Here is a 25857-nt window from a genome sequence, read left to right as displayed (position 1 = left end):
GGGGTACGAAGACTAATCTCTCTGATACAGGGACATTAGAAGTGGAGGGGGCAGTAGATATCGCAGAAGATGCACTAGGGCCAGCTTGCTCCTGCCGCAGCCGGCCGTTGTCAGCTTTTAACTGTGCAACCAAGGCTCTAAGTTCCTGTAACTCTTCCCCCATGACTCAAACACTCACTACACAACAGGTAAATACTATGGTGCAATAGCACCACCATCACTAAACCCGTAGCAAGAAACCTCACCCGAACCGGCACGGAGATCCGCTGAAAACCACTGCTGCTTTGTCTTTTACAGCTGCCCAATGTGCCTACAAGAAAAAACACAATATGAAGACACAAAAGGAAATGGAGAAAGAATTACACAAAGGAACACACGTCTCTGCCTTTATAGAGTAAACCCTGCCAACAACGCCAGGTTTGTGGCGAGCGTAGGGGAGGACACAAGACAGTAATATCGAACTGCCTGTGTTCAAAGGGTAGGACTGCAACAACGCCACCTTGGGACTTTCACCCAAAGATTTAACTCTGTCAATTGATCTCAGGACACGCAAGTAAGGTCACTCATTAGGCATGAGACGTGGTTCACAATCAAATACATTTTATTATTAAATATTAAAACAATGCAGTGCCCACAAATTATAAAAGAGACTATTCAGCCTGAGGCCCGCTGGTGTGGGGAAACTAGTGAGGGAAGGGGTCCAAACAAAATATCATAAATCACCCGGGCACGTGACAATCACACACTCACACACACTTTGTGAATAACCAAAAATCCCAGGGAAGCACAGCACACAGGGAAGGAAGGGACACCACCACCCAGGTCACCAGCACCGCCACCACCACCGGCCTCTGTAAAGAAAACAAACAAGAATAGTCACATGAAACAACAAGTGAAACAAAACTAGTATAAAAATGGAAACTGGGCAAATTTTGATTAAACCAAACAAAATATCTATTACCCAGAATAAACCAACAAGAAAAGAAAGCAAATAGCACAAATTGTATGCAAACAAAATTAAACACCACCTGCCCTAAACAAATAAACTACACTAGTTAATTAAATCAAATTAACCAAAAGGATATCAAAAGTCAAGACAGGTGGGATAAAGAAAACAAGTTAACAAAAATAAAACAAGTTAAGGTGTCAAAATGAAACTAAACACATAGCCATGAAGGCACACTTAAGATAGCAGTGACTTGGCAGCGAACAGCTGCAAAGCAGCGGCAATGCAGCGGCCAAAAGCTGCGACACAGCAGCCGACAGAGCAGCGACAAAGCAGCACAGGTCAGCTGATCGTGACTTTTCTTATGTCACATGGATCGTTCGGCCCAATGGCTGTATCTCATCTTTTGGCCGGATTGGATACACACACACGGCGGTGAGAGAGGGAGAGATACATGCGGCTACCAGCATTTACCACCGCAACACAACGGGACCAGCGCACACCAAGCAGGGCACGTCAACTCAGCCGCTCTGCCGAGAGCCAAAACTTCCGGACCGGAAGTGACGCATCAGACAGGAGCGCAAAGAGAAAGCACCGGGAAGAGCTGCCCTATTTATACTCCGTTCCGCCTACCATGGTTGGCTACCATTGGCACTCAATGACCAGATATAAAAGCCCCCTGCTGCTACATTCACTAGTTAAATAACTGTCTCATACCTCCGCTCTGTTTGCTGTCTGCAGCAGAGTGGAGGAAGCTAGCTCCATGTTAGCATGTAATTTAATATAATTTAATTTACTTTCCCCGGCGGCCGGGACTAGTGGGTTTCGTCAAATGGCTGTGATTGGCTTGATGGCTGTCAATCACTCATTTCAGTATGCTGTTGCACCGCGAGGGCGGGCAAACGGTTTAATACCTTAGGATGGGCACAACCAACTTTACAATTGGGAGGGGGGGGGGGGGGGGGGGTTCACACACTTTTGTTTTCTTTCAAAATGGAAATAAATTGAAAATAAATTAGAAAAAACAAAACAGATCTGTTGACAGGGTTTATAAAAGAGTGCATATTTAACATATTTTCTACTGTATATTGGGGGGGACAGATTGCCATTTTCTCAATATTGCAGGGGAGACGACCCCCCCAAAGAATGCGTGGTTACGCCCATGATGTCAGACTTTATTTTTTAATTTAAAGGAGTCATCACCCGGAAATCGCAATTTCTCTCGTTAAATCATGCATATTGGTGTTGGACCTCTGTTGAATCTTGCCTGAAAAGCTGGAGTTTGAAAGTGGCTTATTTTTTCGTTTTGGCTCTTTTTCCGAACAGGAATAGCGCAAAATAGTGCGCGTTCCAAAAGCACGAGATTTTGACTCTGCTCCTGTGGTGACGTTACCACAGGAGGCTACTTGCATAAGCTCGCATAAGCATCGGCTCACAGCCGTCCTCAGCCAGACTTTCTGAGTGAGCACGCCGAATCTGCCTATTTCTCTGTCATTTTCACGCCATACATCGTGACCGCCAGCATTAAATCTCAGGTCTTACATGTAAAACACGAGTGTGAAAAGTAAGAAGGAAAAAAAAAGAATTTACCATTCAGAGACATCCTGCTGTAAACGTGTCTCTTCCACCGTCTCTGCCTCTTCACTCTCCCGTTCGGTTTCCGACTCCGGCTCGTACATAAATGCCTGAATTCCGTAATGTTCTTCATTTAGTGTGTGCGCCATGACAGGGGGCTGTTTATGTTTTGGAGTCTGTGTGTGCATGCAGGCTCGCCCCCCATTCCGGCTCTGTCCTTCCTGCGGCCAATCAACGCGCACCTCATTACATATTAATACAATGCACATCCGGACCGGTCAAAACCTCGCGCATAATCTCGCATGAGAAAGTCGCGGTATGAAAAAGTGTCAGAACAAGCTCTATGTTTGATTTAAAAAAAATAAAAATGTCTAATAAGTTTTAAGAATTGATCCAAAGCGATCCAAGAGGGACTGGATATGTAAAAAACCAGGTGATGACTCCTTTAACATGCGTAATTGATGTCATACAGTCTCGAGAGTTACCTAGGTAATGAAACATCAAAATACTTAATGGTCTCAGCATGCCAATTCCAATTGTACATACTCTTAATTAAAGATGGAGGGTCATACTTAAATGTTAATACTTGAGTTTTGTTAATATTAATTTTATAACCAGAAATTAAACCAAATTCCTCCAGCAATTTCATCAGTTTTTGGAGTGTCTGTGTGGGCTGTGTTGTACTTATCATTAAGTCATCAGCAAATAGGGACAGTTTTTGCTCCCCTGATGTCACTAGCCGTTTTTAGACAGAGCACCAAGCCACCAATTTGCCCGTCCTTTTGGGGACTCGGTCCAAAAGACAGAGGGCGGCAAATTGGGGGTCTGTTGTGGTCCACCGATTTTCCGCTTTGGAGGGTACACTTATTTCCGCCTCGCCCGCTATCTAAAAATGAGGCTGAAATGTGCCGGCCTCTGTGGGAGGTGGGCGGAGGTGTCAATGACCTGCACTGTTGTGCAACTCACAGCCGGGGAGTTTTAAAACAAAGAAACAGCTGATCACAGCAGTCAGTCCATCACTTCATCCACGGACATTAAGATGAACAACTGGACAGCCGCTGAGTTCCAGGAGATGCTAGCATCTCCTCTGTCTCTGTAGCTGTTTAGGCCGGCACATTGCCGTCCTTACCTTGGAGCAAATGTGCCGCCTTTTCTATCAAAAAAGGGCTATTGTTACCCCTTTTATCTCTGACCTCTGCCTAATCAATTGACTCATGGGTTCTATAAACAAGGCAAAGAGGAGTGGCGAGGCACAACACCCTTGTCTCATTCCTCTTTCCAGATGAATTAATTAGTTAAATCTCCATTGATGTTAATTCCAGACGTTGGCTTGTTTTATAGCGCTGCAAACCTGTCTATTATAGTTGTATGGAAGCCAAATTTTGAAACTATTTTATATGAAAATGACCACCTCACTGAGTCGAATGCTTTCTCTGCATCCAAACTTAAAATCAGTGTCTTCAGTCTTGTGTGATTTGTCTCATAACGTGCAGTGTTTTCTGATGTTATCTTGGGTCTGTCTTTGTCTGACAAAGCCAGTCTGGTCCTTATGTATTAATACTGGTAATATTAGTTCTATTCGTTTAGATATTATGGAGGTGAATAGTTTATAATCGTTATTAAGTAGACTTACAGGACGATAATTCCCATATTCCAATTTGGGGGGGATGTTTTTGTTTTCCAAAACCCAGTTGAACGTCTTTAATAATGTTGGAATTAGTTGATCTTGCATTGTTCTGTACCATTCTGTGGGAAACGCATCTGTCCCTGGAGACTTCCACCCTTTCATTCTCCTAATTAGGGGGCCAAGCCCGAGGGGCCAAGGGAACCAGTGGGGCTAGGAACCCTATTGTAATTGTAAAGATTTTTTTTCTCCCGCGAAAAATTGTGCTGCAGGCTAAACCATGCAAGGGAGGACGGTGCAATTTGGAGGGTTGGTCCAGACACCTGCATGTACCTCAGACCGTTCAGGGGGCGCTATAACCTAGGCCAACACGTTTTTGCTTATAACTCCCACACCGTATGTGGCACATTCAAAAACCTTGTATCCCCAGATTCCCTGAATGGAGCTGAATCACTGCAGTCGGCCACGCCCACCTCCACCTCGAAAGTTTTTTCACAAAAACTGGAAAACCTACTTTGTTGAACTCCTCCTTGTGATTTTGTCCGATCTGCGTGAAACTTGGCATGTACACTCTTCAGCTAGACCTGATCTAAAGATATCAAAACAATTTTGCTAGGTCAAAAAATTTGCAAATTATTAACGAAAACATTTCGGTAGCTAGCTATAAAAATGTAAACTGTTTGATATCTAGGTCAAACTAAATGGTATTAACACCAAATTTGAGATCCTTGGTTGCCATGAGACTGAGAAGGGATGAGCCGAATTTGGCGAATTTTGGCCGCTAGGGGACGCAAAAAATATGGGAAGTTTATGTCTATTGAACAGCCACATCGATGTTGACGAAATTTGGTCGGTATGATGCAGGGCCAATCCTGAGGCTATATCTTGAAGCTGGTCTCGACTGCTCAATGTGGGCGTGGCCTATTACAAGATAAACAACAAACATTAACTTCAGAAACTATTATTCTAAGAGCTTTGAAATTTATATGGTACATATAGAATAGGACACAGTTCTTCCTTACCAAAAATTGCACATGTACTCCACTAGGTGGCGCTATAATGGATGCAATCCTGTTTTTGCCTGTAACTTCCACATTTAGAATAACTCATTCGCAAACCTTATATCCATATTGGGGGATCCCCGTTCATAATTTCTTCTTTTGTTATTTTCGATATTAATTTTCAGTTTTGTTTATCTGTGACCTTTGGCAGATTTATCTGGGCCAGAAAGGCATCGATGTGGTTGTCTTGACTGTGGTTGGGAATATAGTATTTTATAGTATCTTTTGAAGCACTGTTGAATTTTCTCTGGACGAGTTTTGATTTCGTTTGTTGTGGAGTTTCTTTTTTTTATATCTGTTTATTGTTTTCTTAACCTATATGATAGAAGTTTTAGTGATTTTCCACCCATCTCATAGTATTGTTGCTTTGTAAAAAGGAGTTGTTTTTTTTATTTCCTGAGTATTCATTATATCTATTTCTTTTTAATTTTATAATCTTACTTTTGTTGTCATTTTTTAGAGACGTTGCGTGTTCTTTCTGTAGTCTCTTCAAATCCACTTCTAATTTTTTTAGTTTTTGTTCTCTAATTTTCTTATCATATGAGGAGATTTTATTTTGCCCCTAATCACTGCTTTTAATGCATCCCACAGAATGGGTGGGGTCACTCCTTCATTATCGCTATTTTCCAAATACAATTAAATTTCGTTTTCCAATTTATCTTCAATAACTGGGTTGTTCAGGATGTTTGAGTTCAGTCTCCAGAGAGTAGATTTCTTCCTATTATTCAAATGAACTGACATATACAGTTGAAACCAGAAGTTTACATACACTATATAAAAAGACACATATGCTTTTTTTTCTCACTGTCTGACCTGAAATCAGACAATCACTTTTCCTGTTTTAGGTCCGTTAGGATTACCAAAGTTATTTCTATTTGCTAAATGCCAGAATAATGAGAGAAGGATTTTTTTAGACAATTTTTTATTACTTTCTTCAAAGTCAGAAGTTTACATACACTAAGATTACTATGCCTTTGAACAATTTGGGAAAGCCCAGATGATGATGTCATGTCTTTGGAAGCTTCTGATAGGTTTATTGACAACATTTGAGTTAATTAGAAACACACCTGTGGATTTTAAGGCACACCTGAAACACACTGCTTCTTGTGTAACATCATGGGAAAGTCAAAAGAAATCAGCCAAGATATCAGGAAGAGAATTGTAGACTTGCACAAGTCTGGTTCATCCTTGGGTGCAATTTCCAGATGCCTGAAGGTGCCACGTTCATCTGTTCAAACAATTATATGCAAGTATAAACACCATGGGAATGTCCAGCCATCATACCGCTCAGGAAGGAGACGGGTTCTGTGTCCCAGAGATGAACGTGCTTTGGTCAGAAATGTGCATATCAACCCAAGAACAAAAAGCAAAAGACCTTGTGAAGATGCTGGCTGAAGCTGGTAAGAGTGTGTCATTATCCACAGTGAAACGAGTACTGTACCGACATGGGCTGAAAGGCCACTCTGCCAGGAAGAAGCCATTACTCCAAAAGAAACATAAAAAAGCCAGATTACAGTTTGCAAATGCACACAGGGACAAAGACCTTAATTTTTGGAGACATGTCCTGTGGTCTGACGAAACTAAAATCGAACTGTTTGGCTATAATGACCATCGTTACGTTTGGTGGAAAAAGGGGAAAGCTTGCAAGCCTGTGAATACCATCCCAACTGTGAAATACGGGGGTGGCAGCATCATGTTGTGGAGTTGTTTTGCTGCAGGAAGGACTGGTGCACTTCACAAAATAGATGGCATCATGAGGAAAGAACATTATGTGGAAATACTGAAGCAACATCTCAAGACATCAGCCAGGAAGTTAAAGCTTGGGTGCAAATGGATCTTCCAAATGAACAATGACTCGAAGCATACTGCCAAACTGGTTACAAAGTGGCTTAAGGATAACAAAGTCAATGTTTTGCAGTGGCCATCACAAAGCCCTGATCTCAATCCTATTGAAAATTTATGAGCAGAGCTGAAAAGGCATATGCGAGCAAGGCGGCCTACAAACTTGGCTCAGTTACACCAGTTCTGTCAGGAGGAATGGGCCAAAATTCCTGCCAACTATTGTGAGAAGCTTGTGGAAGGATATCCAAAATGTTGACCCAAGTCATACAGTTTAAAGGCAATGGTACCAAATACTAATGAAATGCATGTAAACTTCTGACTTTAAAGAAAGTCGTAAAAAATTGTCTAAGAAAATCCTTCTCTCATTATTCTGGCATTTAGCAAATAGAAATAATTTTGGTAATCCTAACGGACCTAAAACAGTAAAAGTGATTGTCTGATTTCATGTCAGACAGTGAGAAAAAAAGCATATGTGTCTTTTTATATAGTGTATGTAAACTTCAGATGTTACATCTGCCTCAGCCACTCCCTCTACTTCAAGGGGTGAATTACCCCTTCCCCAGTCTCTCTCCCGGTGTTTGTGTGTGCATGTGTGTGTGTGAGTGTGTGTCAGGTGTGCCAAAGACAGAGCATAGAGGTAACCACCAGCTGCACCCTATCCTGCAATCAGCCGTGTAGCACCCTATAATGTAATCATTTCCTGAAAATGTAATAACGCCTGGAAATGTAATGAAATTTGCACATAACTCAATCGAAAATGTAATAACACCCAATAATGTAATAACTTCAACAAAAATGTAATAAAATATCCTGACTGATATTGTAATAACATTTTTACCGTTAATGTAATACCTTATTACATTATTGGGAATTTATTACATTTTCAGGTGGGTCTTTTTTTCAAATCTGGTAATGTAATACTTGACAGATAATGTAATATATATGTTCATTTTCAGTCATTTTGTGTTTAAAGAATCTAAGAATGTCACTAGATTTGAAACAACAGAATGACTATTGGGTTAAATTGCAGACCTTGAGTACCATACAACCAGTAGGTGATTTGTTAATTTTTAACAGAGGGGATGGTCTAATGGGAGCACCACCCTGCCCTGACACAACTATGTACACCTCCCAAAGGATATTGTTGCAGGACGCCTAACCATAACTGTGACATTTCTAATTCTACAATTCCATTTTATCCAGTTATATTCCTTCTCACCCCACTACAATTGCATTTCCTGTGTCTCTGACTTCCTGTTGGCGCGATCTGCACTGTGCAGCTTGTTGCAGCTTTCGTCAAAAAAAGACCAGGCAGCCAGATCGCAAAGCACGTGTGCCCGGCTTGACTCCACAGTGCACCGGAGCTGATCGCGACCGCTTGTGATTTGTCACACACTATCTGCTGCTTGAGGATGGAGAGTGATGGCAGGTTGACAAGGGGGATGCTTTTTGGTAATTTTGCTAACTAGGGGGACGGCATCCCCCCTCAAATCGCCTACTGCATACTACCATATGCACATGTGCAGATACTCAAGGACATGCGACTACATCCCGGTCCTACCACTGCATGAAAAGTGGGATTTTCATCAGTATGCGGCACTGTAAATTGTTGTGGAATTTCAGGTTTGCGACTGCACACGGCAATTTGCAGGCAACACCGAAAACTGCCGTGAATTGTCGGAAACTGATGTGGGCCTTGCTTGGCAGTTGTCCCCCCATGACCCCCCTCCCCCTGATTCTAGGAGAGGCTTTAACATGTAAATGAAAATGCTGTGAGCTATACAAATGCAAATCAGGGTAGCAGGGGGAGTTTTACCCCAGGTAACCATTTTCTAAAAGGTGTTAACTTCATTTTAAGAAAATCTCTGGTATAAATAGATGAGGCTCAGTATAGTCTAATTATAGACCCTTAAATTTTATCTTGAATTGACTTATACAATGAAAGTATACTTGATTAATTACTGTGTATGTCATTAGCAATGGCCAATGTTATGTAAGAAGGATTATTTATTCTTTTTTTTTTTTTTTTTTTTCCTCCTGGGAACAAGTTAGAGATAAAATGCCAGTTGTTAAGAAGTTAAAATTTTCATGAAATATTTTGAGATAACTAAGATATTAAAATGTATAAATATTTCTGTTTTAAATGTGTGACTTTAAAATATAATTTCATGGGTTCTAAATGTTTTGAAAGAAGTTGAAAAGTAATTCTTACTACGTGTCAGAGTTCATGACCTTTAAGAGATTTTACACTTCTGGGCTGACCGGAGCGTGAGTGACGAGGAGAAGGAGCGAAGATTTAATAGCATTGAGCAGCTGACAGTGGACTGTGTGTCGTCGAAGTGTTTGTGTTTTATTGGACACGAAGACAGTTCGTCTGAGCTAGCTAGCAGGAGCTAGGATAGCTAGCAGGAGCTAGCGGCACTGCCATTGTCGAGAGGAGGCCTGCGCTAACAGGAGGAGCTTTGCCGGGTCGCACGGAGAGTGTCGCCGACAGACGATGCTTCGCTGCCGCAGAGGGCCACGGAGGTTTATCGCTGCGAGCATTTGCGTTTTCACAGACTAACCTCGCCTGATTACAAGGCCGTGACCTCCTATTAGCTTGGAGGTATGTCTGCAATTCCAGATTTACATGATGCCGATAATGACGCCATTGTGTTTAAGTAACTTTTACTATTTTCTTTATTCATACCACTCTCTTTTAATTGTTTTCCAGCTGTCTGTAAGACATTACGAGACAGTACACAGGACAACAAACCACCAGATCTTGCATCGCAGGCGGAAGCTGTGAGGAGTTCAGCTCGGAGTCGTTCGAGAACAAAGAGGGTAAAACTTATGAGATTAGATCCGTTTTTGGTCAATGTGACTTTTTTCCCGGTGCATTAATAGATGTGTTGTGTCCATACGCAGTGCATCACGCAGTACTGATCGTCTTTATTGATTGTTTTTACAGCTGCTGGAAGCGAGCCAGAGTGTGCTTGCTGAGGATGAGGTGGACCTTTCGAAGCATGCCGCCGTAGACCTGATGTCTGAGGAGGAAGGCGGCACAAGATGGCGGGGTGTCTGGATGGATTGTGCAGCCTCCGTCCTTTCGCAGACGGGAGCTCACCGAGCTGCAGTGACATGAGAGGCGAGTCCGAAATACAGGGCACTGCACCACAGACATCTACAAAAACAGACACTTCGTGGTGCTGTAGGATTTTGGGCTTCTTGTGAGCTTCCTGTTTGTTGTGTGGGCAGATTATGCTTTGTACATGGTTGTGGTGTGTTTGCGTTTATGCTAATAAAGATTTTTCTTTGAATAAACAACACCTTCCTGTCAAATGTTCCTTTCCTCAATGAATTCATTCATGTCCTTGATATCATAAATATTAATAAATGAACAACGAAATTCCCACTTTTCATGCAGTGTACTGAGTGGGTGATGGACTTACCTCCTTGGGAGACCAGAGTATACATAAGCATAAGCAGTATACATATACATAAGCATTAATAACACCTACATACACATTACATGACACCTGACATACATTAACACGGCAACCCGGATGCGAGAGGACGCAGGCATGAATATCGCCGCTTCTCGATCTGTGATAAAACGTCTTTTTTCTGTTAAAAGAAGAAAGCGAAGTTGTCTTTACAAGCTCTGAGGCTGTGCCTTGTGTACCTTCGAAGCCTGCACAGCTGAAGAGTTGGGTCCATGGACTCACTTTCTCCGCTGATCAGCTGTTAGCCTCACCGATCAGCTGTTAGCATAACAACGCTAACTTATGAGCAGACGTACTCGATGTTCTGTGGGCTGTCCATCGCTGCTCCGCTGGTCCTCCCTCCACCACAACCTTGGGGTTATTCACCACCTGGCTCCGTTGTCGCTCTCCTCTGCTGCTGTGGTCTCTCCCGGCTCGCAGCGATATTCGATGGTCCCCGCTCCACCGTTGCTGGTGGGGTCTGCTGTCGCTTCGCCCCTGGGACTTGATCTCTGGGTCTCCTGCATCACCCCCTGCTGTGTGCACATGGCCTCCAGATGCAAGTTCACATCCAGACGGAGGGTGCTGTTCCCTGCGGTTCAGACGGCGGTATTGACGATGTGCGGCTGTTCCCTCCGTACTGACTGACAGGCGCTCCATTTGTTTTGTTAGTTTTCATATATGTTTGTTCCACTTTGTTAAGTGTCCTTGGGTACCCTGAAAGGCACTATATAAATTAAATCCATTATTACTATTATTATATTATAGGCCTTTATATCCACTCATAAATCGTTATTATATCACTTTCAATGTCAAATTGACATCTTACTCTATGTCAAGTGACATAGTGGTCAGTTGACATACTGTCATACTGATAGTATATTATGAGATTTACCTAAAAAAAATAGCTTTTAACCCTAAGGAGTCGACGATCACGCTGGCGTGATCAAATCACGTGACTGATTTAAGATGATGTAGCAGTGAGACTATAACTATACACCAGTTTTTTAAATTGTGTTGATAGGCCAAGTAAAAGCGGAGATACGATAAATAATGTCCGCCGCACTTTTTCCCTAACATTATCGCCACGTTTGCTGTGCGTTTGGTGCAGGAAGAAACAGTCAAAACAGGCTTTTCTCATGAAGGTGTCCGCAAGCAAGAAGTGTTTGCATGCAAAAAACATGTTCCTATTGGTGGAAAAAGGCACCACACCAACCAATCATAAAAGTATATGGCAAAACATGTGATTTGGTTGCTGAAGAACAGGGGGAAGTTGCGGGAGGTACGGGGACAAAAGATTGACAGCAGCAGTGACGGTGATAGAGAGCGATAGAGATGGTAGGTTTTGAGAGTTGAGAGATTTGTGACATTTTGCGTGTTTGGAGTGTATGGTTAGTGTGTTCTGTAGTGTTTAGTGTAGTGTGTTTAGTGTGTAGTGGAGTTGTTTTTTTTGTTTTGTGAGTCAAAACAATGAGGAGACAGCTGAATGTGGAGCAGGCAGGAGAATAATACACAATACCTCTTTTGATAACTCAACAATACGAAAGGTTCTTTGCACACAAAATAGGAAAGTTTTTTTTATTAACAACCTGTTAAAAACAAATCACTGGACACACTCTGTTTGCTTGAAGTTAAATTTCAGACAGAATAAACAAGACTGAATTGATCAGAGGTCCTGCATTAGCACCTAGATAATTTAGCTTTTAACAGCTTTGTTACTCTCCATTATGTACATATTACTTTTAACATAATTTGTATCTTTTAACACTTTATATAGAAAAAGTAGCCAAGTTTTGACAGGCTTACTTAACGCCAATGTGCAAATCAGTTTTCCATTTCAGCAACATAACTTAAAACATTATGATCAACATGGAAACTCGTTTAATCAAGTTGTTTTTCTTTGTGAGATTTTCACTCATCTTTACAGGAATCCCAAAATCTTTTATTTAGCCTCAGCAGAAGCTTGTTCTCAAAGTTCTTTGAATCAAGGCATGTACTTTTGGGTCGGAAAATCAGTCCTGCAGTGCTAAAAAGCCTCTCGCAGGCAGCTGAGGCAGGTAGAGGTGTGTTGAGATTCAGTGACAAGTTGCAGACTGCTGGGAAGGATTTCAGGACATCCATGTATCATCCGGGCAGGCCAGGTAGGACTCTAGCTTGGTTTCCTACAGTTTATGCTGCTTGGATGGGCCTTCATCTGAGGTCGACTTCCTCCTCAAGGTAGGTGCACTGAGGTTTTTGTATCTCTTCAAGTGACTCAAGTGCTTTCTGTAGGAGTGACAATACACACAAATAAGACACAGATGTACACAAAGATAAGAGAAAAGTGCTTCACCTGACAGAATTGTTAGATAAATGTCTTTGTGCGGAGTTGATGTAGATGATTAACAACTACTGGCACACAGGGGACGTTAGCCTTCAGACATTTCGGCTTAAAAGCCTTTTCTGACAGAAAATGTATTTATTTGAACCCAAATCACCATTCAACCCCGAAATCTACCCAAGAGGAGCTTTCTGGCAGAGAGCCCTGAAGAGTAATGTCTCACAACAGTGGCAAAACAGCAATTAATTGACGATTATTGGGTTGTTGTTTTTTTAAAACCGAGCGCTAGCTAGTGTTAGCTCTATACTATCAAAACAATGTGTTGTCATAGCATTGCTAACGTTGTAAACTGGCCTACAAGAAATGCTATATGAGCAAATAATAACAACAACTGAAAATACACCTTACCTGCATGTGTTTATTCAGATTTAACGGAGAGTTCTTGAACGCCAGAAGCTCGTGGTTTTTAGGTTGGCACAGGACACAACGCATTCGCCATGAGCCGACAACCTCACACAGGTTTCTTAGATAAGGTCATGGTTGGGGAATGTCTTGCTTCTCCGAATATGATGCGCCGTCGTTTCCTGGTTCACGTTCTTCCACCATGTCGCTGCTGCAAGTTTTCTCTCTAACATAACCTGTAACTCAGGCGCTTCTCTCCATGGTTAACTTTCACTCTCTAGGTAGTTATGTCTTATACGCGTTGTGTCGTCATCTGCGGAGGTTGAAAAAGTAGCGAGCCTGTTTTGACAATGTTAGGAGTAGAAAGTACAAAAAAAGCTTTTAAATGTAGGGAGTAAAAGTAAAAAGTCGTCAGAAAAATAAGTACTCAAGTAAAGTACAGATACCTGAAAAATCTACTTAAGTACAGTAATGAAGTATTTTTACTTTGTTACTTGCCACCTCTGATTATAAGTAATAAAAATGGTTCGTTAAACATATTTGTGGTTTTCACATTGAAAAAATCCAACTTTTTCCTATTCAGAATTTATGTCCATTGTGTTAAATTTGATTGATTCATTGGATGGCGGCGCGTGCAGACGCAGCGGCCCGTAGCTCCCGTGTTCACGTCTTTGTTTATTTATTTTCTATTATGTTTACGTTTACCACACTACTGGAAGCTCGGACGCAGTACAATAGTTTTGAACTACGGAACATCGGGGTACAGTTTGGACTCCACACACCCCCAAAACCGGACTTTATTCCGCCGGAGCTGTTATGGACCCCAGAGCTCACGACAGCCATCCCCCCCCTGCTGCCAAGGCGACGGAGAAGACGCCGTAAACAAAAGAGAGGCAAGAGAGCCGGAGTGCGTGCTAGGCTACAAGCTAACCCACACAGACCGGCGCTCCCCAGTCTTTTCCTCACCAACACCAGGTCTCTTGCCAACAAAATTGACGAGATGCGTCTACGGATTGTCTCTCGACGAATGGATAGCTGTGTCACCGCTGTCACAGAAACCTGGCTGGACGACAACATCCCGGACACAGCGGTTGAGTTAACCGGGCACTCTGTTCCGGGCGGACAGGACTGCGGCTCAGGTAAGAGCAGAGGCGGTGGTGTGGCGCTGTATGTGCACAATGCCTGGTGTACAGCCACACACACCGTCGGCACATTCTGCTCTCCTGATTTGGAATATCTGGCGGTGAAATGCAGACCCTTCAAGCTGGTGAGAGAACTCTCGTCTATTGTGATCGTAGCCGTCTACATACCACCGCGGGCTATTGCTAAGTTAGCATTGGAGGAGTTATACTGCCTGATCAGCGGGCAGATGAACACCAACCCGGAGGCGGCTGCGATTGTGGCGGGTGACTTTAACCATGTTGAACTGAAGGCTGTGTTTCCCAAATTCAACAAAAACATAAACTTTCCAACTAGAGACAATAACACCCTGGACCAAGTGTACAGCAACATTCCTGGAGCTTACAAGGCTGCAGCAGCTCCACACCTGGGCATGTCAGACCACATCTCCGTGGAGCTGATCCCTGCCTACAAGCCTCTGGCCTGCAGAACCAAACCGACCATCAGGACAGTACAGGTCTGGACTAAGGAGGCCTCCTCTGCTCTTCAGGACTGCTTCGAGCACACAGACTGGAGCGTGTTCGGGGAAGGGGCAGACCTGGAGGAGTACACGTCCTCTGTACTGTCCTACATCCAGTTCTGCACTGATGCTGTCCTCCCCGTGAAGACCATCAAAGTGTTTCCTAACCAGAAACCATGGTTCGACAGCACAGTAAGGTCCCTGCTAAAAGCCCGTGATGCCGCCTACAGATCTGGAGATAGGCTGACCTACAGCAGGGCTCGGTCAGAACTGCGACGTGGGATTAAGTAGGCCAAGCTCCGGTACAAACAGCGCATTGAAAAACACCTCAATGACAACAACCCCCAGAACATGTGGAGAGGCATCAGGACCATGACGGACTACAAACACAGCAGTCAGCTGGCAAGCAGCGACCCCACCCTGCCTGACACCCTAAACAGCTTCTTTGCCCGCTTTGACACGACGAGCAACAGAGAGGCCACACATCTCCCCTGGCCAGAAGAGCAGCACCAGCCCCTCATCCTGCAGCAACACCAGGTGAAGTCCACCCTGAGGAGGATCAACACCCGGAAAGCCACAGGCCCGGATAAGGTGTCAGGCCAGGCTCTGAGAACGTGTGCTGACCAGCTGGCAGGGGTGTTCCTGGACATTTTCAACCTGTCCCTGCAGCTGGCTATGGTTCCTGTGTGCCTCAAGTCCTCCATTATCACACCGGTACCCAAGAAGACATGCATCACCTGCCTGAATGATTACCGACAGATCGCTCTGACCCCGGTAATTATGAAGTGCTTCGAGCGGATCCTTCTGAGGCACATCAGAGACATCATCCCTGCAGACCTGGACAGCCTTCAGTTTGCATACAGTGGGAACCGGTCAACTGAGGATGCTGTCTACATCACCCTGCACACAGCCCTGACTCACCTGCAGCATCCCAACTCCTACGTCAGGATGCTATTCGTGGACTTCAGCTCAGCTTTTAATACCGTCATCCCAGACAAGCTGGCGCTGAAGCTATGTGAGGTGGGTCTGCCTGTGTCTCTGTGCCACTGGTTCAGAGACTTCCGCACCAACAGGCCTCAGGTGGTAAGAAGAGGGGACATGACATCGTCCTCTCTGGTCCTCAAACAGGCACGCCGCAGGGCTGTGTGCTCAGCCCAGCCCTCTTCACCCTGTTTACACACGACTGCACTGCCATCCACCCCACCAACTCAGTTGTGAAGTTCGCGGACGACACTACAGTAGTGGGTCTCATCTCGGAAGACAACGAGACCCACTACAGAGAGGAGACCCAGCACCTCACTCAGTGGTGTTCAGCCAACAACCTGGTGCTGAACACAGGAAAGACCAAGGAGGTCATTGTGGACTTCAGGAGGTCCAGGAAGACGGATCACGCCCCCCTTCTCATAGAAGGAGAAGTGGTGGAGCGTGTGGACAACATCAAGTTTCTGGGCCTCCACATCACATCTGACCTCTCTTGGTCCACAAACACCTCCCACCTGGTGAAGGAGGCACAACAAAGACTCTTCTTCCTCAGGAAGCTAAAACGTGCTGGACTCTCCCCTCGGCTGCTCATGAACTTCTACAGGGCCACCATTGAAAGCATCCTCTGCCTCAGTGTGACAGTGTGGTATGGCAGCTGCACGGCACTGGAGAGAAAACAACTGGCACGGGTGGTAAGAACTGCTCAGGGCATTGTGGGCTGCCCCCTTCCAGACCTGGACTCTATATACGCAAGCTGGATCATGAAGAGGGCCAGATCCATCGCCATGGACCCCAGCCACCCGGGCCACAGACTGTTTGTACCGCTACCATCAGGCAAGCGGTACAGAAACATACGGACTACAACAAACAGGCTAAGGGACAGCTTCTTCCCCAGAGCTGTCAGAGCCATCACCCCCTGCAGCCTCCCTCATACCCCTCACACACCTCACCACCCCTCAGACACTCACACACAGACACCTCCCCCGACAGCAATACACATACACCCATCTCCCCCTGCAGCCACACAAGAGCATACAAACACACACACACCCCCACAGTCACACACACTTTCCCTCCCATGCTGCCACACCCCAGCATCCCCACCATGAACAAGAGACAATCATCTGCACTCGCACTTGCCACCTTCACCCTGTTCTGCTGCTCTGCTGTACTGTACTGTACTTCTACTACATCTCGTATTGTATAGTACCTATAGCATTCCTACAGCACTCCACAGTATTTCATTGCATTCTTGTTGTATCGTATAGTATTTTATTGCATCTTATAGTATTTTATTGCATCTTATTGCACTTTTATCGTAATTTATAGTATTTTATTGTATTCTCTTGCACATGGGAGCTGCAAAGCCAATTTCATTGAACATGTTCAGTGACAATAAAGACAATCTTAATCTTAATCTTCATACAGTGTGTCAAAATTAAAAAATAACAATTCAATCACACATATGAGGTTGTGCTGAAAATAATGATACCAAACAGGGCAAGGTAAATAGTTTATAAGGTGAAATATAATGGTAAAATCATAAGTAGTCAAAAAAGGCCAATTATACCCCAGACTCCATCCATCCATCCATCCATTTTCATCCGCTTATCCGGGGGCAGCTGCCTGAGCAGGGACACCAAGACTTCCCCTTCCCCAGACTTCCCTCTCGATGTGGAGGAGCAGCGGCTCGACTCCGAGCTCCTCCCGGGTGACAGTGCTTCTCACCCTATCTCTAAGGGAGCACCCTGCCACCCTGCGGAGGAAACTCATTTCAGCCGCTTGTATCCGGGATCTTATTCTTTCGGACATGACCCAAAGTTCATGGCCATAGGTGAGGGTAGGAACATAGATTGACCAGTAAATTGAGAGCTTCGCCTTTCGACTCAGCTCTCTCTTCACCACGACAGACCGATACAACGACCACATTACTGTGGCCGCTGCACCAATCCGCCTGTCAATCTCACGTTCCATCCTTCCCTCACTCGTGAACATGACCCCAAGATACTTGAACTCCTCCACTTGAGGCAGGAACTCTCCCCCAACCCGGAGGGAGCAAGCCACCTTTTTCCGGTCGAGAACCATGGCCTCAGATTTGGAGGCGCTGATTCTCATCCCAGCCGCTTCACACTCGGCTGCAAACCGCACCAGGACATGCTGGAGGTCCTGGCTCGAAGGAGTCAACAAGACCACATCATCCGCGAAAAGTAGAGATGAAATCCAGTGGCTCCCGAACCAGACCCCCTCCGGCCCGTGGCTGCTCCTAGAAATTCTGTCCATAAAAATAATGAACAGAACCGGTGACAAAGTGCAGCCCTGCCGGAGTCCAACATGCACCGGGAACAGGTCTGACTTACTGCCGGCAATGCGAACCAAGCTCCTGCTCCGGTCGTACAAGGACCGTACAGCCCTTAACAGAGGGCCTCCGACCCTGTACTCCCGGAGCACCACCCACAGAATGCCACGAGGGACACGTCGAATGCTTTCTCCAAGTCCACAAAACACATGTGGACTGGTTGGGCAAACTCCCAGGAACCCTCGAGCACCCTGTGGAGGGTATAGAGCTGGTCCAGACCCTCTAGTGGCCAGGATGCCAGCGTGCAAGATTAATTAACATATAAAAGCATCATTTTTATAACAAAACTAGTGACTGTGTAATGGAAAATTCGATTTAAACATGTTACTGACATTACCAGCAGATAGCGTTGCAGAAATGATGTCATGTCAATAAAACAGGATTTAAATGGATATAAGACCTTTAGACAATTACTTTAACCACTAAAAAATTGTACTATCATAGACACAACATACAACTTTAGAAACCCTGTATAAACCCCCAAAAAGGAGTTTGAAAAATAACCATGTCAGTTGTCATCAAGTTTTGTCATTTTGATGCTGACATTTTTGTTTAACCTTTATTTATACAGCTAAATCTCATAATATACTATCAGTATGACAGTATGTCAGCTGACCACTATGTCACTTGACATAGAGTAAGATGTCAATTTGACATTGAAAGTGGTATGATAACCATTCATGAGTGGATATGTAGGCCTATGTTTATGTCAGGTGTCATGTCATGTGTATGCAGGTGTTATGAATGAAGTGTTACTGAAAGTTGTTTTGTTGGTTTGTGGTTGTTTTCACGAGGTAGTGATTTGTTGGAAATCTGTGAAGTGAAGAGGTACGTTTAGGGAAGAGTTACCTGGGGTCTCCAGTGCTGCTCAGAAGCTTATATCTAAGCTGGAATTCTGGTTTCCCAAGGAGGTAAGTCCATCACCCACACAGTAGGACCAGGATGTAGTTGCATGTCCCTGATTAGTTGCACATGTGATTATAGCTGTATGGTACTCAAGGTCTGCATTTTAACTCAGTAGTCATTATGTTGTTTCAAATCCAGTGTATATAACATTCTTAGATTCTCATAACACAAAATGTAGAACTCTGGACTGAAAATTAACATATATATCACATTATTACATTATCAGTTTTGAAAAAAAAGACCCTCCTGAAAATGTAATATTTTCCCGATAATGTAACAAGGTATTACATTATAGGTAAAAATGTTATTTCAATATCAGTCAGGATATTTGATTACATTATTGGTGAAGTTATTACATTATTAGGTTTTATTACATTTTCGATGGAGTTAAGTGCAAATGTTATTACATTTTCAGCCGTTATTGCATTTTCAGGAAATTATTACATCAGTGGCGAATCTTCAAGGCCTTCAAGGTATTCAGAGAAGGCCCTCAGATGAAAAAGAAACGTATCTTATTAATTCTAAAATAAGCTGACTTGTTTCTGTAGTTTTCTGTCCATACACTGCGCATTTGAGTGGTTTTGTGTTGTAAAAAAATTCAACCAATCAGATATTTTTCTACGGTGTCTCTGGGCAGAATATCCTCCATCCAGGGTATTCTTCTTCCCTAATAGAAGACCCTGACCATTAATTGAAATGACAGAGTACTTTTGGATTGACAATTTGATTAACCAATCATATTTGGATTTGTAGCCAGTGGGCATATTCTTTAAGATTTTCGACGCCTCCAGGGTATTGTAGAAGGCTCGCTAGCTTAGTCACGCGGAACCTAGTTTAAGTAGCAAGTTGTGATCGTGACAGCCGAGTTGAAAATGGCAACCGGAGGAGATGACATTGGTACAGCAGGTGGAGATGATATTCGTATGGCAGGTGGAGATGATATTGTCGCGGATTTATTGGCAGTGCCCTTTTCAAGACGGACGTTTCATGAAAAGATGGACATTGTCAAAAAAGGCCGACCAACGGCCGAACATCTCGAGCTCAACCAACCGGCAAAAGCAGGCTTTGTGCGCCACTTTCAGGCCAGCAACTGGAGCTGGAAAGATACAGTTGGCTATCATGCTCAGTTCGACGCAAGAGGCTTTACTGCTGGGAGTGCTAGTTGTTTGGGACCGACAAGAGTGCATGGAATTGGAAAGGCTAAGATGATCTTAGCAGTTTAACTAAGGCTGCACAAAGACACCAAAACACAGAAGGTCATCTAAAGGCAATGATTACCATGGAAACTTTTGGAGACACAAGGATTGATCTCTACAGACGGAGAGAAATGACGATGCACAATGAAAAGGTGAAAAAAAACAGGGAGATTTTGAAACATCTGATCCACTGTGTGATTTTCCTTGGGAAACAGGGGCTCCCTTTTAGAGGCCATGATGAGGGCACAGAATCAGTCAATCGTGGCAATTACCTGGAGCTACTGTCATTTTTAGCGGAATATGATCCAGACCTGCACTACCATCTGTCCACTTCCAAAGTGTTCATCGACACTTCAAGTCAAATACAGAACGACTTGATCAGTGCTGTTACCAATGTGATGGGTGAGACCATCAAAGAAGAAATAAGGAAAGCACCCTTTGTAGCTTTGATGCTGGATGAAACATCAGATGTCAGCAATACTGCACAGCTATCGCTTGTTCTTCATTTTGTAACAGACAGTGGCCTAAAAGAGAGGTTCATCAGATTTGAGGATGTAACATGGAGTAAACGGGCAGAGGACATAGCAGCCCTGGCATTTCAGTTCTTGGAGGAATATGGATGTATGGACAAACTTGTAGCCCAGTGCTATGATGGTGCCGCCGTTATGGCCTCGGGGCTGAACGAAGTGCCATCCAAGGTGAAAGAAAAGATCCCAAGGGTCTTTTCATACACTGTTATGCACATGCCCTTAATTTGTTTTTATCTCAAGGTGTAGCAAAAATAAGAGACTGCAAAATTGTCCTCTCCCACCTGTCTGGCCTGGCTGCGTTCTTTTCTAGATCGCCAAAACTAATGCAGCTGCTTGATGAAATATGTCAGAAGCGACTGCTACGAGTGGCACCAACCAGGTGGAATTTTGCATCAAGATTAGTGTGTACTGTATTTGAAAAGAAGGATGCTCTTAAGGATCTGTTTGAGTACATCGTTGAGCACCATGATGAATTTGAAGAGGCTGCCATACACAGTGCTGATGGCTACATATCAAACCTGGGCAACTTTGAATTTAGCTTTTTGCTTTCAACTTTTAACGAACTGTTTGCACATGCAGATGTGCTCTTTGACCTTTTACAGAACAAGTAATTTGACATGCAGTTTTGCATGGCCAGGGTGGAGGAGTTTTGTATTTGCCTTGAGGGGCAGAGGGAATGTTTCGATCAAATATATGACGAGACTGTCCAGAACACCGGCGTGCCAACAGGATGGAGAGCCCACGGAGATTGTCGCGCACACTACAAGAAGCTGCATGATGACATTCTTGACAATATGTTGAACCAAGTGCAAAATCGGTTCAAAGACCACGAACAACTGTCATTCCTTTCCCTTCTGGACCCCCAACAGTTCACCAGCTTTAAGACTACGTTCCCTGAAACTGCCTACTCAAGCCTGACAGACAGCTATGGGCTGAAAACCGAACTGTCTGTGATGTATTCTATGCAAGATTTTCAGGGAAAGAACCCATCTGACATCCTACTCTTTCTCCAGCGTAAAGGACTCTGTGACAGCATGCATCAGCTATATGGACTAACATGTTTAGTTTTAACAATCCCTGTCACCACTGCATCTGTGGAAAAGACATTTTCTGCCCTCAAAAGAACAAAAACATATGTGAGGAACACAACAGGACAATCCCGACTCTCTGCATTAGCTTCCATAGCTATTGAAAAGCAAGTTCTCTTGGATCTGAAAACCAGTGATCAGCTGTATGACCGGGTTATTGAAAAGTTCATTCAAAAGGACAGGAGGATGGATTTCATCTGTGAAGTCCGTATAAAACAAATTCAGCCATTTTCTTCTAAACACATTAAAAAGGTAATAAATGTATTTCCTTAAACATGTAAAAAGCCATTCAACCATTTAGAATTTAATTTTGGAGCTAGGCTCACGAACTGTGTTTCAACATTTCTGTGTTCAGGATTTAATGGGCAGGTCAGAAATCATGGCCGCGTTACGTAATACGGCCATGATTTGCATAAACCCGGCCCTGCTGCGGAAGTGGTATAAATACATTCAGCGCATTAGCTTCGGTGATTTTTCAGCCCACTCTCAAGTCTTGGATAGCATCTCTTACAATAGTTTGCAGCTAGCTAACCAGTCATCCAGTCAGCTAACCAGTCATGTGTAATCTGCCCGAGCCCTACCCTGACCCGACCGGGACCGCGGTTCGGGTCGGGCCGGGTTGGGCCGGGTTGGGCCGATATTTCCTGTCAATATCCTCGGGCTGGGTCGTGCCGGCCCTTGATCGAGCATTTGTTCTGATGGGCACAGTTCGCCACTGTATTACATTATAGAGTGCTACAAGCCGTCTTTCTTATGCATAACTAGAATAACGCAATTTTTCATTAGTGATTTTTTTTGGGGGGAGGAGGGTACAGGCGGCCCAGTTATGATGGGCACGGTTCGCCACTGTATTACATTATAGGGTGCTACAAGCCGTCCTTCTTATGCTCAGCCCTGCCACCTCCACACTGCCAAAACGTAGCCACTGTGAAGTCAGTAAACTGCGCTTCTGATCCCACTGAACTCTTATAAACTATCTGGTTTGAACTCACCACTTTGCCTCCTGTCTGTGTCCGTATCTGGGTTTCCTGTTTCGTTGGCACGTAACAATAGATGGGACCGTGATCTGAGATAGTAATGGGTCCTATTTCACAGTTGTCCAACCTAAACAGATCTCCTTTAAGCATAAAAAAGTAATCGATGCACAAGTAGACACTGTGAGCAGACAAGTAATGTGAGTTGTATTGGCTCGTCGGGTTTATCTCTCTCCACACATCCACAATCCAAACTTCACACATCCAAGTATTTAATCTTCTGCTTATGTTTTTTGTATCAGATTTCATCTTTGATGAGTCAATTTTCGGATTAAATTGGATGTTAAAATCTCCGCCACATATTAAAATCGTGTGACATTTTGTTGTCATTAAATCAACGACATGTTTATAGAGGGGTAACATACACCTTAAGGAGACTTATCACAATACTTAATACATAATATTTTGCCTGTAACCATCACAAATCTGCCTTCCTTGTCTGCCTGTCCCTGTCACCACTCCTCTCCGCCTGCCCGACCCATGGGAAGAAAAGTAAACATGTTTAAATCCTGATTTATTCAATTTAGCATGTTCAGAGTCATTGAGGTGTGACTCCTGTAGGAACGCTGCTTAGATTTTATCTTTCTTTAATTTTGATAGGATTTTCCCCCTCTTAACTGGATTGAGTATTCCATTTATATTAAATGATGCTATTTTTAAAGACCTGTTTTGCCTCAGTCCGGAGGGAGAGGCCCTTACCTGCAACAGTCGCATGGCGGAAAAAAAAAAGAAAAAAGAACAATCGAAAGTGAAACCAGCCCTGAATGAACCAGTCTTTCAATAGTGGATCTCCACCACTAAAGTCATAGTACAGTTCACAAGATTTCACAATTAACTCCGCCTTCCTCGAGCTGTGGGTTAGGTCCTTTAGGTCCCAGAGGGGGCCGGTGATGGTCTCCTGAAGGCTCTGAGCCTCTCCTTGTAACTTGAATCCCGCACCGGCTGTGCCCTTCGTTGCTCGTCTGTCCACTCTCCTCCAGGACAGGCTGCACCTGCTCCATGAGTGTGTCCAGAGGTCTGATGGTTGTCACGGTGTAGCCTCTTCTCAGCAGGTCCTGTGATGCCTATCATAGGTTATAGTAGTATAGTATAGTATAGTATAGTATCATAGGTTTTGGTTCCGTCGTCGTTTCTCACGCTCAACCTGGCAGGGAAGAGGGTCTGAAACTGAACTTTATTTTCCTTTCCTTCCCTGATTTTTCTGTATAGTCTCTTCGTTTTTTGAGTATTAGAGGTGGATAGTCGTGGTCCAGGTTTATGTGATTTTCTTGCCAGGTAAACCCCTTCCTCTGCCATGCCTTGCGGAGTAATGTCTTTTTCGTTTTAAAACTTAAAAACGTAATAACAATGGAGGCCTTTGTGTGGGTCATCCACAGGTGGCTGCTGTCCCACTGAACAGTGGGCGCTTTCAATCTGCAGGTCGGGCATGTCATCAGTCAGCACGAGACCCTCACAGAGTAAATTTTCCACAAATGAAACCATCGTTTTTGATTCCTTCTCAGATCCCTCCGGCACCCCATAGCTCCTTATGTTTTCGCATCTGGAGCGAGTTTCCAGATACAGCAACTTTAGCATAGCCGTGATGACTTCTTCTGTGTTTTGGATCCTCTCTTCTGCTCTCCCAATTCGCCTTTCCACCTTCTCCAATCTGGTATTCACCTTTAAAATTTCTTATCGTCTCTAATTGTTCTTTATTTTCTTGGCGAAACCCTCATAGTTCGAGCAGAATCAGTTCAATTGTTTGCTAGCTTAAACCTGTTAGCTGCTAATTGTTGCTGCGCCCAGTCTTGCTCACCCACTCGTCTTCGGATGACGTTTACTGCTCAAAGTGGTGATATGGCTCTTATCCTCTTTCTCTGCGCTTTTTGCAGAATGATTTACTTGGTTTGTTTGGTGTAAAATCCTTCTTGGTAATGAATCTGTTTCTGATTGTGATTTCTGATTCCTACTCGTTTTTTAGGTTTACATTGTAGGCCCATATATTTTGAGTTGATGTATAATTGTCTTTTGGAACTTCACAATGATTCACAGAGGTGAACTTTTTTTCACTTATGTTGCGTCACATTAAATTTGGTTTGAGATATTCGTCTAAATTCTCACCAATAGAGTTGATGTGAATGTTTCCAGACATACTCATTAGACAAGGCCTCATCTCTTCACAATTCCCAATTTAATTCCTGAATGTAACGCAAATTTTTCACAAAGTTGTGAGTATATTTTTTGTGTTTTATTTTATTTTGTCACATTTGGAGGTGGCATTTAAGGAAATGCACTTAGTTAATCATAGGGATAAATTGTTTTCATTCTAAATAGATAAAACTTAAAGTCAAACTATCTTTAATATACCGACACTAATCAGATCAAATCAATTTAATGTATACAGCCCAAATCACAATCACATCAGCTCAGTGGGTTCTACAGACTGTAAAGTGAATGACATCGTCTGTCCCTAAACCCTTAATTCGAGTGAGGAAAAACTTCCCAGTCTACTGCACTCTTACTGCCCGCTGTTTCCCTCATTTCTAGTCTTTGTGCAAAGCTAAGCTAAACTAAGCAGTTGCTTACCATTCAAGACCCAGGAATAAACTTACTCTCATTAACTCAGCGTAATGAAAAAAAAAATTATTAAGTTAAATGATGTACAGCAAAAACATGTTTGCCTGTCAGACAATTGGAACACGGAACATAATCAGTCCAAAAGCCACAGCCACGAGAGCATATTAAGTGAGAAATACTTAACAGAAACGTAACAAATAATTGCTAGATTTGTCACTAGACGCTTTTCTAAAGTCAGTAACTGGGTCTGAAATGCAGTGGTGGCTAGTCAATAGACAGCATCAAGAAAGTAGTTAATGATACTTTTATATTTTTTAAACTGAACAGTGCTTACAGC

General features: G+C 43.6%; 1 protein-coding gene across 6 annotated transcripts in view; it reads left to right on the top strand.

Moving 5' to 3' along the window:
* Positions 1–25857, top strand: part of LOC115579487 (glycine receptor subunit beta-like) — a 263157-nt gene that overhangs the window by 110321 nt on the left and 126979 nt on the right. The window contains exon 2 of one of the 6 annotated variants that reach the window (XM_030413060.1): positions 24467–24615. The exons of the other annotated variants lie outside the window; for them this stretch is intronic. The gene's annotated coding sequence lies outside the window, so the exon portion shown is untranslated. The remainder of the gene's footprint in view (positions 1–24466; positions 24616–25857) is intronic. 6 annotated transcript variants of the gene reach the window in all.

The sequence above is a fragment of the Sparus aurata genome, chromosome 1, assembly GCF_900880675.1.
Source record: "Sparus aurata chromosome 1, fSpaAur1.1, whole genome shotgun sequence".
NCBI lineage: Eukaryota > Metazoa > Chordata > Actinopteri > Spariformes > Sparidae > Sparus > Sparus aurata.
This window is presented reverse-complemented; position numbering and strand designations above follow the sequence as displayed.